Raw genomic sequence first — 15,139 nt, forward strand, 5'->3', positions numbered from 1 at the left:
AAATTTTTAGTGTTTAATAACTAGACCGATAATTGAATAAGTAATACATCGGGTCTCGATCCAATCAATTCGATCGTCAAATCAATAACAATTAATTAATTAATTAATTAAAAATTCATAAAATCTAAAAAATATTAATCAATTCAACCTGTTTAACTATTGATTATTATCCTCATTTTCTTTTACCAATTTGAATTAAAATCAAAGACAACCGGTTTAACCCTTTTGTTTGGATCGTTATATCAATCAATTCTCAATCCATCCAATTCAGTTTTGTTTCAGTAACATTGGTTGCATTACCAAATCTTGATAGAATCCATGTTAAGGAAACCAAAATATAATTGCTAAGTTCAATGGTAAAAAATTATATTACCTCTAACATAAGTTTCACGACTATATAAAATTACCTGATTTGGAATTGGAGTTAGGTATCGGATATGATGAAGAGTAACACCCCCATAAATTAATTTTTCTATCTTAACCCTTTTATATAAATTATCTATTAGTTTAAATGGTTTTAACCCTAATACATAGAGGAAAGATAAATTTATAGATGATCAACTTTAATCTAGTGTCACGGGCTTAGATTTTTCCCACGCAATTCCTGCGGCCTTAGGCGGTTTCTTTGTTAAAAAAATGCCTAAGTCAGCCTAACTCGCAACAATTGAGGATTCAACAAAATTCCTCTAAGGCACCAACAAAGAACAGTAGAAGAACGAAGTAAGAACAAACTTGAAAGATGAACAAAAGCCATAGAAAAGTAAGAACACTTGAGAGAAAAAGTTTGAGTGAATGCTCTCAAAATTCTATTAACAACTGAATGAATTACAATGGAGAGGTGAGGCCTCTATTTATAGTTGAGCCTCCCCAAAATCAACGATATAGATCAAAGTACATCAATGGATAAAATTAAAAGCTATCTAGTTATCAAATCTCTAAGATTACAAAATCATATCTTCTAAAGATTACATTTAATGTCTAGGATCACATACCTTTGAAGATCACATTCCATATTTGCCAAGCTTTAGAGATGGGCTTTCAATCTCTCCAAGCAACAAACCAGTCTGATTGGGCCAAATGACCTCCTTTGAATACGATGGATCGTACAAGTTCGTCATGGTCGTCATGGTTACGGGCCTCCATGCTCAACTTATGACATTCTCCCCCACTTATTTTAGCGACGCCCTCGTTGCGTCCTCTTTATGGAACTGGACTATCTTTCCTTGGGAACTGCCACAATGCCTTGGCAGGTTCCTGACTTGCTTCTATGTCGGGAAGTCCCTTCCACCGAACTAAGTATTCATGACATGACCAATGGTACTTTTGCCAGATCACACGGTCTGCCTCAATGTTTTCAACTTCACGGTCATGGAGACCTTTACCCCCATTGGTGCTCATTTAGACTTGCCTCAATTTGGATCCTCTTGATCTCCATAGAATGGCTTAAGCATGCTTACGTGAAACACTGGGTGAACTTTGAGCTTTGCTGGAAACTCAAACTTGTAGGCCACATTACCTACGTTCTTCACAAACTCGAAACAGACCCTCATACCTTCGCACAAGCCCCTTGTACAAACCCGTATATTGCAAAATCAAGTGTAGTTTGGCAAGGACTGAGTCACCCATCTAAAATTGCACATCTCTTCTATTCTAATCGGCCCACTTCTTGTGGCACTTACTTGCTTTATATAAACAAGCCTTAATTAAGTTATTCTTCTTTTTCTAATCCTTCGTAAATCGATAAGCTGCCGAATTTGGTCCTGTATAACATGTCGCAATAGTGTTGGGTGTGAGTGGCTATTGGCCCGTCACTATCTCGAACGACCTTTGGTTCGTGGCTCCACTTCGTTGCAAGTTGTATGAAAATTGGCCACATCCAACAACTAAGGCCAATCCCTTTATGTGGCACTCACATAGTGCTGAAGATATGTATCCAACAAGGCATTCACTAGTTCGATTTGCCCATCGGTTTGCGGATGTATGCTCATGGAAAAGTTCAAGTCTGAGCCCATTGACTTGAACAACTCCGTCCAGAACCAGCTCATGAATCGTCCATCTCGATCACTGATAATAGATAGTGGCATTCTCTCAGTATTTCACCACGTGTCTAAGAAATAAATAGGCTGCCTCCTCAGTAGGGCACTCTATGGTAGCTGGAATAAACGTTGCGTACTTCGAAAACCTGTCCACCACAATAAGAATACTCACAAACCCATCAGACTTAGGCAAACCAACAATAAAATCCATGGATACACTCTCCCATAGACTTTTCAGAATGGGCAAGGGTTGTAGCAAACCGGTTGAACTCTTTAACTTAACCTTGTCTTGTTGGCATACTAGACAAGTTTTCACATAGGTCTCTACATCATCACCTATATGAGGCCAATAATAATGATCCTCCAAAAGGGCCAAGGTTCGGTGCATCCCTGGATGGCCCACCTATCTCGAGTCATGACATTCCTTCATCACTTTCTTGCGCAATTTTCCATAGTAAGGCACATAGAGACAATGCCCATGAGTGTATAGCAGCTCCCAATCACGCCAAAATCTCCTCGTTTTCCCTTTCTTGGCAAGCTCAATCAAATTTTTGGCTGTGGGATCATGGGAAAATCCCTATCAAATGCATTCCAATAAGGAACCATTAGGTTGGCTGATTGCCGCAAACTCTATCTTTTCGCTAAGCGCATCAGCCATAATTTTGGCACTCCCCAAGTTATACTCCATTGTGAAATCAAACTCCACTAGGAAAACTTGCTAACGAGCCTGTTTCGGAGACAATTTTTTCTGGATTAGAAAATAACTGTTGGTGACATTATCGGTAAGGGCCATGAACCTGGAACCCAGTAAATAATATCTCCACAGTAGTCATCTCCTTTTTTTGGATCATATACTTTTGCTCCGTCTCATTAAGCTTTTGAATCTTAAAAGTAATTGGATGCCCATCTTGCATTAGTACTCCTCCAATGGCATAATCCGATCCTCTGTGCATACCTCATAACGCTTTGAATAATTCAGCAAAGAAAGTACAGGCTCCATGTCATCACTTGCTTTAATTAGTTAAAGGCCTGTCACATTGCGAATTGCAATCCCATACCTTCCTCTTTTTCAACATGTCCATCAAAGATGTGGTAATCTTAGAGTAGCTTTCGATGAAGCGTCGATAATAATTCATCAACCCAAGGAAAGATCTCAACTCCATCACTTTGGTTAGAGGCTCCTACTTAACAATAGCCTAAATATTGTTCTCATCCATTCGGATCTTGCCACCTCTCACAATGTGGCCTAGGAATGGCACTTCTTGTTGGAAACATGAGTACTTCTTTTATTTGACGAACAACTTATTTTCCCTCAAAGTTTGGAACACTTTCCTCAAGTGTCCTACATGCTCCTCAAGAGACTTACTATACACCATAATAATATGAAGTTAAATAACCATGAAACAATCAAGGAAAGGTTGAAGTACCTTATTCATGACGTTGCAGAATGCAGCTGGGGCATTCGTAAGTCTGAAGGGCATTACAATGAACTCATGTGAACCATATCGCGTCACACAAGCTATCTTTGCTTCGTCCCTCTCAGCTATCTGAACTTGATGGTACCTCGATCTCAAATCCAACTTGGTAAACCATCTCGTACTACCAAGTTGATCAAACAAATCTGCAATAAGAGGAATAGGGTATCTATTCTTCACAGTGATCTTTTTTAAAGCTCGATAATCGATGCACATTCTTAACAACCTATCATGTTTCTTTTGAAACAATACTGGTGCACCATATGGAGATTTAGATGGCCTAATGAATACTGCATCTAAAAGCTCATTCAATTATTTCTACAGCACTTCTAATTCTGGCGGAGACATGATATGGGGCCCTTACTGGCGGTACCATGTTGGACACTAGGTCGCTCTTGTGGTCCACCTCAATCTTGGGTGGAAAACTTTTAGGCAACTGGGCAAGCATCTCATCTCAAAAAGATTGCAACAATTGGCCCACTTTTTTTAGGATCTTACCAACAGACTTAATAGTTTTCTTGATTTTCAAGGTGGCTATGTAGGAGACTTCATCTCTACGTACTCCTTTAGCAGATTGGATTGCCGATAAGGTCTTTCTTTCCACGCTTTCTTTCCTTGTCATTCTTACCATGCATTGATGGTTTGAATCCTAAATCACCATGTAATTACCAGAAGGAACACTAGGCGCATTAACCCGGTCAAGGAAACTTAATCCAACCACCAAATCATAGTCATTAAGTGGTATTACCTTAATGGATGCCTTACCGGTCTAATCGCCAAGTTGGAGATCCATTCCCTTTGCAACCCCTTTGATTGGAATGTTTTCTAAGTTTACTGTTTTGATCTAGCCCTACTCTTGTTGGATCTCGAGGCCAAGTTTACGCGCAGCCTCTTCGGACATGAACAAATCAAATGCACATGTGTCAACAAGCACATTCAATTTTCTACTGGCAACCATGATGTCTACAAACATCAGCCCATGACTCTTTTTGTCTTCAAGACCCCCTAGTATCGAACCAAGATTATTATCATCCTCATAGAACTCCTCTTTTGCTTCCATAGCAGAGAGTACGACCTTCTTCAGACAGTCCTTGATCATATGTGGACCATCACAATGGAAGCAACTTATGAGCCCATTCTTCTTTTTATTCCAAGGCTTCTTATCGTTGCCATTCCTAGTGGGTCTTTCTTTGTCTCCCCCACCATTGCCCTTTGGTTTGAATTTAGGCTTGGAAGACTCAGACTTGTCTTTCTTTCCACCAAATTTGATAAACGATTTTGTCATAGAGATGGTCTTGGTAAGCTTTTGGACTCCTTAGAGTTACAACTCTTACTTCGCTTATGGTTTTAACCCATCCATAAAGGAAAAGAATGCCTATTTCTCACCCATATCTGATAGTGGAAGTATGAGTTTGCTAAACTCCTGTACATACTCCCCCACAGTGCCTTGTTGCGCAAGTCGATGCAACTTTGCTTCAGCTTCATCCTTGGCATACTCTGGATAAAACTGTGCTTTAAACTCACTTTAGAACTCCTCCAAGTCCCAATTTCGTCTCACTACGTTTCAAATTGGTGGACCTACGATGCCACCACAACAAAGCAACGTCAATAAGATACATAGCAGCAGTAATTACCTTAGTGGCATCGTCCTTGATGCCTTTGGCACATAAGGATTGCTCGATTCCCTACAGAAAGTTATCCACATCTCTCGTAGACCTTGTTTCCTTGAACTCATTGGGCTTGGGAACATCCACACTAGGCTTGGGTGTGACAACGGCTAACCCTCCATTGCCCAAAGTAGCCTTATAGATTGTGAGCTCACGCTTGAGCTCTGCAATCTTCTCTTTCAAGGCTATCGTTATAGCCTCAATAGCATCATCCATACTAGTCAGCTTTTCAACAGAGTCCAACACATAATCTCTAAGTTGCTCCTTCATGGACAGCAACCCATCATTGACCCTTTTGTCCATATCATCAATCCTATCCTTGACATCCCCACAGATTCCTCGAGAGTGATGACTCGATCTTCCAAAGCCGACAGTATGTCCCTAAAATAACTAGCTTTTCTAGCCCTCCCACGGGTCTCCATTCCTTCAACATTCTCAGCAACTTCTTTTGATATCTTTCAACGGTGCCTTCAAACGCTAGCTCGGATACCAACTATCACGGACTTAAATTTTTCCCATGCAATCCGTGCAGCCTTAGACGGTTTCTTTGTAAAAAAAAAAGAGAGGCCTAAATTAGCCTAACTCGCAATAATTGAGGATTCAACAGGATTCCTCTAAGGCACCAACGAAGAACAACAAAATAACAAAGTAAAAACGAACTTGAAAGATGAACAAAAGTCATAGAAAACCAAGAACACTTGGGAGAAAAGTTTGAGTAAATGCTCTCAAAATTCTATTAATAACTGAATGAATTACAATGAGGGGGAGAGGCTTCTATTTATAGTTGAGCCTCCCAAAATCAACGGTATAGATCAAAATACATCAATGGCTAAGATTAAAAGCTATCTAGATATCAAATCTCTAAGATTACAAAATCGTATCTTCTAAAGATTACATTTAATGTCTAGGATCACATATCTTTGAAGACCACCTTCCATATTTGCCAAGCTTCAGAGATGGGCTTTCAATCTTTCCAAGCAACGGACCAGTTTGATTGGGCCAAATGACCTCCTTTAAATACGATGGGTCGTACAAGTTCATCATGGTCGTCATGGTTGCGGGCTCCCATGCACAACCCATGACACTAGTATGTCCATCAAATAACCTAACAAATGAATGTGATTTAACTTTCCTTTTTGATGCAATTCTTATTTCTACCCATAAAACCCTCAAACCTTTAAATTGGAGAAAAACATACGGTTAAAAACACTTGAACCCACGTTCTTTTAGTCATTACAATAGCAACAACCTCAATTGAGATAACATTCAATCGGCAAAATTTAACTTTTATTAAAATAAATAATTTAATTTCTTAAATTAGACCACTTAATTTTTGACTGGATCTATAATATCGACTAAAAGTTTACACTTTCCCCCTCATGCATTTTATGGGTTGCTGCAGATCCAAGGATGGCACCTGTTTCTCATCCCTGTGTTAGATTCAAAATAAATATTTAGATGGAGAAATGGTGTAAGAATAAACTGGTTGGCCTCAAATGAAGATAATGAAATTAAGTGAAATTAAAAACAAAATCGTACTCCACATGAAACCATTTACAATTTTCCAGTTTAAGATCAATATTAAAGTATTATGAAACAAGTGTATGATGCTTTAATGGGAAACAGATATGCCCTAAGTTTGTAATTTAACTTTATACAACCATGACTATGTAGTTTAGGCATTAATTCCAAACTTCAGATAAATAGCTCTAATCTGAACTTCCTTCTCCAAAGCTCAATGGTTCCTTCACATTAAGATAGGTATCCATTTTGCTAAGATGATTCAGCATAGCTTTGATCACTTTTTTTGTCACAAGGGAAAGAGTCTAAGCATGCCACATTGATGGTTATTTGTCCAACAGCTGTTTGTGTTTTTTTCGGCATATTTGGGTCCATATTGGTGAAAATAGTGTTCCTTTGGTTTGGGAACAAATTGGAGAATCAGGGCACTTGCTGCTCATACTTATAATCTAAATTTGGTTGATGAAAACTGATGAGAGAATCCATCAATGGTGGAAGAGGTGAAGAACCTATGTCATCATAACTGCTTTCCATGCTACTAGGTTTTTTACCAATTTCCTTGGTTTTGTGTAACATTCGACATAAAACCCAATCTTCCTACAAGTTTCAAAATGACCAAACAATGAGAATTGTATCATTAATTTTAAACGAGCATAATTTGATGTAATTATAACAACAAAATCAAATTTTGACATTAAAATCAACACAAACTTTTCCTATGCTCATTGAGGGTGAAGACAGAAAATCTTTTAGGGGATTAAAAATAAATTATATATTTTAACAATAGTAAAAATATAATTTTATTATTTTAATAATCTAAATCTTTATAATTTGTAAAGGATTAAATTAAAATTTTATCATTTTTAAGCGTCAAAGTGTAATTTTATCATTATAAATTTAAAATTTTATAAATTATAAAATGACCTAAATGGAAAATTTTTCATTTTAGATGAGCTGGCCGCCCCTACCACTGATGCTCACTTTCTTTTAATCTTTTTTTTTTACATTTTGTAATAATAGCTAAATTGTAATTTTGGTCTCTCTAATGTCTATATTTGAGATTTAATCTCTACACTTTAATTTCTAACATAATTTAGTCTTTATATTTTTAATGTTATTAATTAATTCAAATAATTAATACAATCAATTTTTTAAAAAATTTATGTGATTATATATAATTTGACATAAATAAATAACCAATTTAATAAAAATTATGGGTAATAGATACTAATTTAAATAAAACACAAAAAAGGACAGTTTCTTTAACAATATAATAAAACTAAGAAAAACAATCAAATAAAAAATTAGTCGCCTTGTGGTATTTAAAAATACAAAAAAAAAACTCGTTGAGAGATCTGACTTTGACATATATTTAATAGTTTTAAATTGCAAAATGCCCCCAAGATTCATGCAGAGATTAAAGACTTTATAATTTAAAAAAAAAAATAAAAGGTGATTCTTTGATTGTAAATTTGACTGAAACTCCTTTTTTTTATTATAATCAATTTTATATAAATTTTATACGTTAGTAATGTAAATTACAGTAATATAAAATTGAATTAATTTGAGGTATTTTCATAATATTTTATACAATGAAGTTGAAACTTTGCATGAAAAATATAAGGATATTGATGAATTTATAAATTTGATTATTAAAATATCAATTATAAAAATAACGTTTATAGATTGGAAGCAATGTATAAGTGTAAGGTACCTTGAAAGTGGAGACGCTGAAGGTTGGTTGAAGCCTGAATTCATGCATGACCCAATCAGATTTAGTTCCACTGGGAGCCCTACCATGGTAGAACACCAAGGTTTTCCTCATCCCAACAATGGTGCCTTTGCTATGGACAGCCTTATCTTTCCCAGTGGCCTTCCAGTACCCTGACGTTGTTGCCCTATTCGTTCGCAATCCTGTTGCATATTTTCGATCTCTTTGGCTGTAAAAATACCATTCCTTGCTATTCACCCGAGCCGTTTCTATAATAAATTTAATAATTTCCAAAACGAATATATATAAATTAATTATTTTTTAAGAAGTGATATTACAAATATAAAGATAGTTTAATGATGAAACTGTAAATTTATTAATAATTCAATAATCGTTTTTTAATTTTTTTAAAATTTAATGATAAAAAATAAATTTATTAATATTTTAATGTTGAATTATTGAACCCGATGATTTCCTTGGGGGTGTAATTGAAATTTAAATATTCTTTGGGTAAATTATAAAATCCAAGAAATAATTGTGAAGGCTAATTGAGGTGATAAACACTTGGCAGTCCAAAATCCAGATTAATATGCATAAAAAAAAATAGTTTGATTAGTGGCTTAAAATAGCTGACCTAATTGTTGAGTGGTCAATTTCCGTATTAATGGAGAATTAGTGAAGATAATAATGGTAATTTGCCAAGAAGACAAAAAGGGGTTACTTTGCTTACACGTGTAGTACGCGTGAATATAAGTAATTCCCACCACTGTTTTTAAATTATTTAATTATCAACGTTGATGAGATGAAAAGACTTTTGATTGGATTGTAACAATGCCAAAACACTGTCGATTTTGTTTTATTAATTTAGAGATTCAAGACTTTTCAATACAGCTCAACTAGTTATTATTAAACTTGTTGATCCATCGAGCTAGATTGCGATATCAAAAAAGTTACAATCTTTTTTTTCCAATTTGGTTTTCAACTGGTTCACACCAATAATAATAATATTTATATATTTATAATTAAATTATTAAATAATAATTCTGGTTTAATCAACTAAAATAACTATAAAAAAAATGACCCAAACGAGCTAGACAAATAATCCGATTTTAAATGGGTCTGGCCATTATGTAATAGAAAATCTTATGAAAATATAATTTACTATTAAAATTATGGATAAAATATGCTTTAAGCAAGGACAGCGGGAGGGGAAGCAGGCCCTGCTCCCTCTGGAAATTAATAAATTTATATAATTTTAAAATTTAAAAAATAGAGATTAAATTTCTAAAAATAATAATATAAGGTTAATTTCTAAATTTGTGAAAAGTTCGTGGAATTATAATATATTTTATCCTAAAATTATTGATTTTAAGCTAAACTAATTAATCAAAGCTGTCAAATTTTAATTAGAAATTATTCATGTAAATTTAGTATTTAGTTTACTATATTATATTAAACTAGGGTTTATATTTGAAGCAAGGTATTTTAGTTTACTGATTAATTTTTTTTACTTGTTTTCTTAAGAGTAATTAGTAGAAAAGTAGTGGTAATTCTCGGAGTCCATTAATATTCTTTGACAATTTTGTACCCAAAAAAAAAAGGAGAAAAAGAAAAAAGAAAAAGAGATATTCATGATAATAGTAAATATATTTTCATAATATGTATATCAAGTTCATTGCTATAACCAAGAAAGACGTTTTATTTAATTTCGTTAAGAACTATGTCTGAATGTAGACATTTTCCCACCACACAAAATGGAAAACATGAACATAAACTGAAACATATCCTTGATTTGCCTGTCACTCAAATATATATATATATTAATTTTCTCTTATGAGATTCATATCTAATATTATATTGGACACATATTTTAATATTGACATGAAATATGATCTCTTAAATATATTAAGAATTGGAAAAAAAAATCAATTATATTTGTATCAGTCATGGAATGCAAAAAATGAAAATATTCTTGTAAAACCCGTGAAGAATTAGATGAAAGAAATTTGATGGATGCATGCCTATATTTCATGCTCAAAGACTATCTTCACTAAATTTAGAAACAGAAAACATAAAAGGGTAAATTATACCATTCCTCATTAAATTATGGGTAAGCTTTCATTTTATCACTTAATTATTCAAAAGTTTTTATTTAAGTCACTGGATTGTTAAGTTTTTCTTTTTAAAGTTTTGCCAACGAGCTCCAAATAATGATTTGATGATTGGTGAAGTGGATCAGTGCCCATCGACAAGTAGAACATATCTTAGATTCAAGTCGATTTGACAGCCAATGTCGAACATCAAAGAAAAAAACTGTTTGAATTTTGGTTTACAAATTTATGACGTCTAAAGTTGTTTCATGAAAAAAAAAACTAAACTGTAAAAGAGAAGGGGAAAGAGAGCTTTCGATTAGTGTAAGCATTACAAATAGAGAAAGGCATAAAATATTGATTTTAACAGCCTAATGACTTAAATAAAATTTTTTGAATAGTTCAATGATCAAATTGAAACTCTTTTTAGTTAAATGACTAAAACAAAAACTTACTTATAATTTAATGACTAATGGTGTAGTTTACCTAACATAATTAAATCATATGATAAATCTGATCATACCAGGAATATCCCAGGGCTCGCACTTATTGAGATCAACTTCAATCATGAGTTGGAAGGTATCAGTTAAAGCCACCTTCCTCATCAAATAATCACAAACAAGCTCTTCATCTCTAGGATGGAACCTGAACCCTGTTGGCAACTTGGCTTCTACCAACCTTATGTTACTCATATTTTTAAAGTTTCAATAGAGGCAAACACAGAAAGAAAATTGGCTTTGCAAAAATGAGGTATTTGAGAATAAAAGGTCTGCTCTAGATAAGGAGAAGGCAGGGAAGAAGGGGGAAGCCTTAGGAGAATAAATAAACAAGTTAAGTCAAATAGGTAAAATGGATACAGAGGCTTAGGTGTTAATTATTTGGATGATTTAAGACCTCAGCTATCATCAGCAATTTGGCAATTGTTGCCAACCTGCTGGTTTTTGTATATATATGTATAATCTTCTAAATTGTAATTATTCAAAACCCTCTTTCGTCATTGTGTCCTTTTCATTCCTGTAAAATTCTAAAGGAAAAAGAGAACCTCTCATTATAAAGTTGGCCCATACAACCAAATTAAATGGGGAAAAGAATTTATGCTGGCCTCATCAAATCCAATAATTTACATTTTGTTTTACCCATACCTTTGTAATTGTGAACTCAATTTTTAACTACTAAAAAGTGATAGTTTCTTCAATATTTTATTTTTAATTATATATAATTATGATAAAAATTATAATGAAAATTCTTAAAATTAGATATTTATAAAAATCACAACACCCACCTTTTTGTTTTCATTTTACTATGCTATTACAAGTAAAGGGTAAAAAAAAAAAATTCCTACAACCCATATTTCAATTAATTCTCAATACTACCAATCAATTGCCATACACTAAAAATCCTACAATGAAAATTTTTATACATCTTATTTTTCATTTATTCTGACGATAGTCATCACTAGTAATTATATATATAAATTCTTTTAAAAAATATTTATTACTTTTTTCTATTATTAAATCCTTGAAATAATAAATTTTAAATTATTATACTTCTTGATATTATACCCTTTGAAGTGGGTTCTTTTTCATATTCAACAAGTATCTTATATTCTTTTAACTAGTTTATATACACTTGTGTAATGTATAAGTTGATAGTGTGAATTATTTAAAATTTAAATAATTAAAAATTTTATTGTATGGTATTTTTATAGTTTTAAAAATATGGAAAATATTGTTTCTTCTTTTCATATAAGTAATTTATTGCGTGATTACAACAATGAATTTTATTGATATAAAGTGAATTACAATAACAAAATAAAGCCCAGATAATAAATGCGACTGGTACAGCTCAAATTCAAGCCACACCTGAGACAATAAACACCTTTGACTATCAGACTATCATATGAGATTTGATGTGTTACATATTTGAGTTAATTTGAAGTACTAAAAAAATGATAAATTCAATTATTTATTTTGATAGCATGAAAATTTTAAAATAATAGTAAATGAATGATTAACGAAGTAATTAAGATTACCGTTTAGGTGACAAGGAGTATTCATAAATATATGGCATTAAATAGGCAAATAACTGTTTTGTGAAAAATTATTAGATTGACCCTTTGGATCATATCCTATGGGTCGAACCAATAAAATTAAAACATGTCCATATTTTTGCAATCTTAATGACTAATTCTTCTAATCCTTTTGTAACTCCGATACAAAGTAAAGGACAAAAAAATTCACAATCATTGGAGCATATTGTCAGCACACATAGTAGTCATTGAATTATCTAGTCTAAACCTTAAAAAAAAAATAACCACGAATGTATTGGATCCATGAATCAACCAACAGAGAGTGATAAGAGAACTCCATTTTCTAGGTCGTGAAAGCATAGAAAGCTGACAGATCAATTGGGTCCTTGGATCGATCTACGATAGTTTTAAGGGGTAATGTCTTTTGACATTCTCCCTCTTGTCTCGTTTCTTTGTCGATTTTCATTTCCTTTCTTTTACCTTCACTCTGGATAGCCAATATCTTGACAGTAAGTAATCAAAGTTACTCTTCTGAGTTTTCAATTGAAAATATTTTTATCATTTTCACTTCAATTGCAAATGTCAAGATAGAAGCTTCTTTAAATCTTTTTTTTGAATGCTACATACATAGTTGACTATTCATATTTGGGTGGTTCATCGTTTTGTTTGGACCTCCCAGTATAATGCTTTGTTTTTTGAGCTCCTAATTTCATTCTTTCTATTGTTTGCATTGTAATTTTTTTGGGGGAAGATTATTATCTAAAAGCTGGTTTTTATCTGATGGAAAAGGCTAATAGATCTGGTTGCTTTTTTTTTTTTTTTAAATTTGTTTCAATGAACCACACCATAATCGCTGACGGGTGTATTTTATAAGAATAATGTGAAAGAGAGAAACATGATTATGATTTTAAAGCAACATTGCACACAATGGTGAAACCAAAACCCTGCCAAAAAGAACCATTGCTTTCTCTTTGGAGAATTTTTCGATTAAATTAAAGCTTAGTTGTTATAAATATGGTGCAGTAGAATCAGAGGCTTAGGGGAGAGAAAGGAGTTAATCTTTGAAGCTAGATCTCATGCATTTGGCCAGGTCCAATTTGGGTCGAGCTAATGTAAAAGTTTAAACTTATTTTTTAAGTTTGAGTTCGACCCAATTTGAGAAATGAGTATAAAATTTTGTCTAAACTTAACTTAAATAAAAAAAATGTTAAACTTGAACTTAGTTCAACCTGCTTGCATTAAATTTTTTTATATAAAAATAAATTTAAAAAATATAATATACCAAATACATTAAAAATATTAAAATAAATATTTCTAAACAAATTGAAAATATATTAAAAAAATCTTTAAATTTAAATAATATTGAGATAGTTGCAATTTAGCAAGTAAATCCAACAAAATAAGAGTTATATAATATTCAAACAATAACAACAAAACAATAAAAATATAATAGCAAAACATCACAATGACAACAAACAACAGCAAAAGAACAACAAAGCAATAGTGAAAAATTTAGGCAAATTTAGGTTGGGCCGAGCCTAGGCCAGGCCAAAAAATTTTACCCAAGGCTCAATTCATTTAAAAAGCGGGCCTTATTTTTGTCTAAACTCATTTTTTGTACCTATATTTTTACCTAAATTCTCTAACTTTTTCAGCGAGCCTTTCAGTCTGGGCGGATGACCTAACTCAAAAAATTTTTGTAGTTGGCATTCAAAAATATCCATGTGTAACAAGGACATGTAAAAAAATATTCACATGTTTTAATTTTATTGGTTGGGCCCATATCCTATATGGTACGAAGGATCTATAATAATTTCTTTAGGTAAAAAAAATCTACTAATATGTTATAATATTTAATGTGTTGATTTAATATGATTTGCTTTGATTTTATGTAATAAAATTAAAAGAAATATTTTAAAATTGAAAAAGTTTATTAGTGACAGGTTAAAAATATTATAATTTTAGTTTTTGTAATTATGCGGATAAAATTGAAAGTATTTTGATAAAATTAGGCATTGTTTGATAACCCATTAAAAATATAAATGAACAAAACTTAATATTTTTCAATGATTTAATTTATTAAGGTAATCTATAATAAAAAAACAAATGATATAATTTTTTCAATAAAAAGGTGTGGAAAATGATAAGTAGATAATAAGTTGTTTGTCACTTAATGTAGAATTTTTGTAATTCTTTTTATTTTATTTTATTTCTTTAAACATTATCTTTTAAATATTTTATCTTTAAAATTTAAAAAATTACATTTATCAAACAGTCTAATAATTTTCTTTACTTAATTTTAAAAAATATAATAAATAAATTTTATAACCTAAATTCAATACTTAGTTATTTAACACTTAATTTATCAAACATTATCTTAATAAAGGGAAATTATTGAATAAAATAACAACATTAATATATAATTTTTGTAAATACATGGCCAATAATTTTAAAAAATGTAGTTGATAAATTAAGATGATTTGCATAGAATTTTTAGTATTAGTATTATATATTATTGTATTAAAATAGAAGTTTAATTTTGGTTATTGTTATGAGGGATAAAGTGACATTTGATATTTTTATTTTTATAAAATATTTAATGTGGTGCTT

The 15,139-nt window shown here is 32.1% G+C and overlaps 1 pseudogene; it reads right to left on the bottom strand.

The window, feature by feature from the left end:
• Positions 1–6,694: 6,694 nt before the first annotated feature.
• LOC121227980 (NAC domain-containing protein 21/22-like) lies at positions 6,695–11,377 on the bottom strand (annotated as a pseudogene).
• Between the last annotated feature and the right edge of the window lie 3,762 nt (positions 11,378–15,139).

This window comes from Gossypium hirsutum, chromosome A04 (assembly GCF_007990345.1).
Source record: "Gossypium hirsutum isolate 1008001.06 chromosome A04, Gossypium_hirsutum_v2.1, whole genome shotgun sequence".
Taxonomy (NCBI): Eukaryota; Viridiplantae; Streptophyta; class Magnoliopsida; order Malvales; family Malvaceae; genus Gossypium; species Gossypium hirsutum.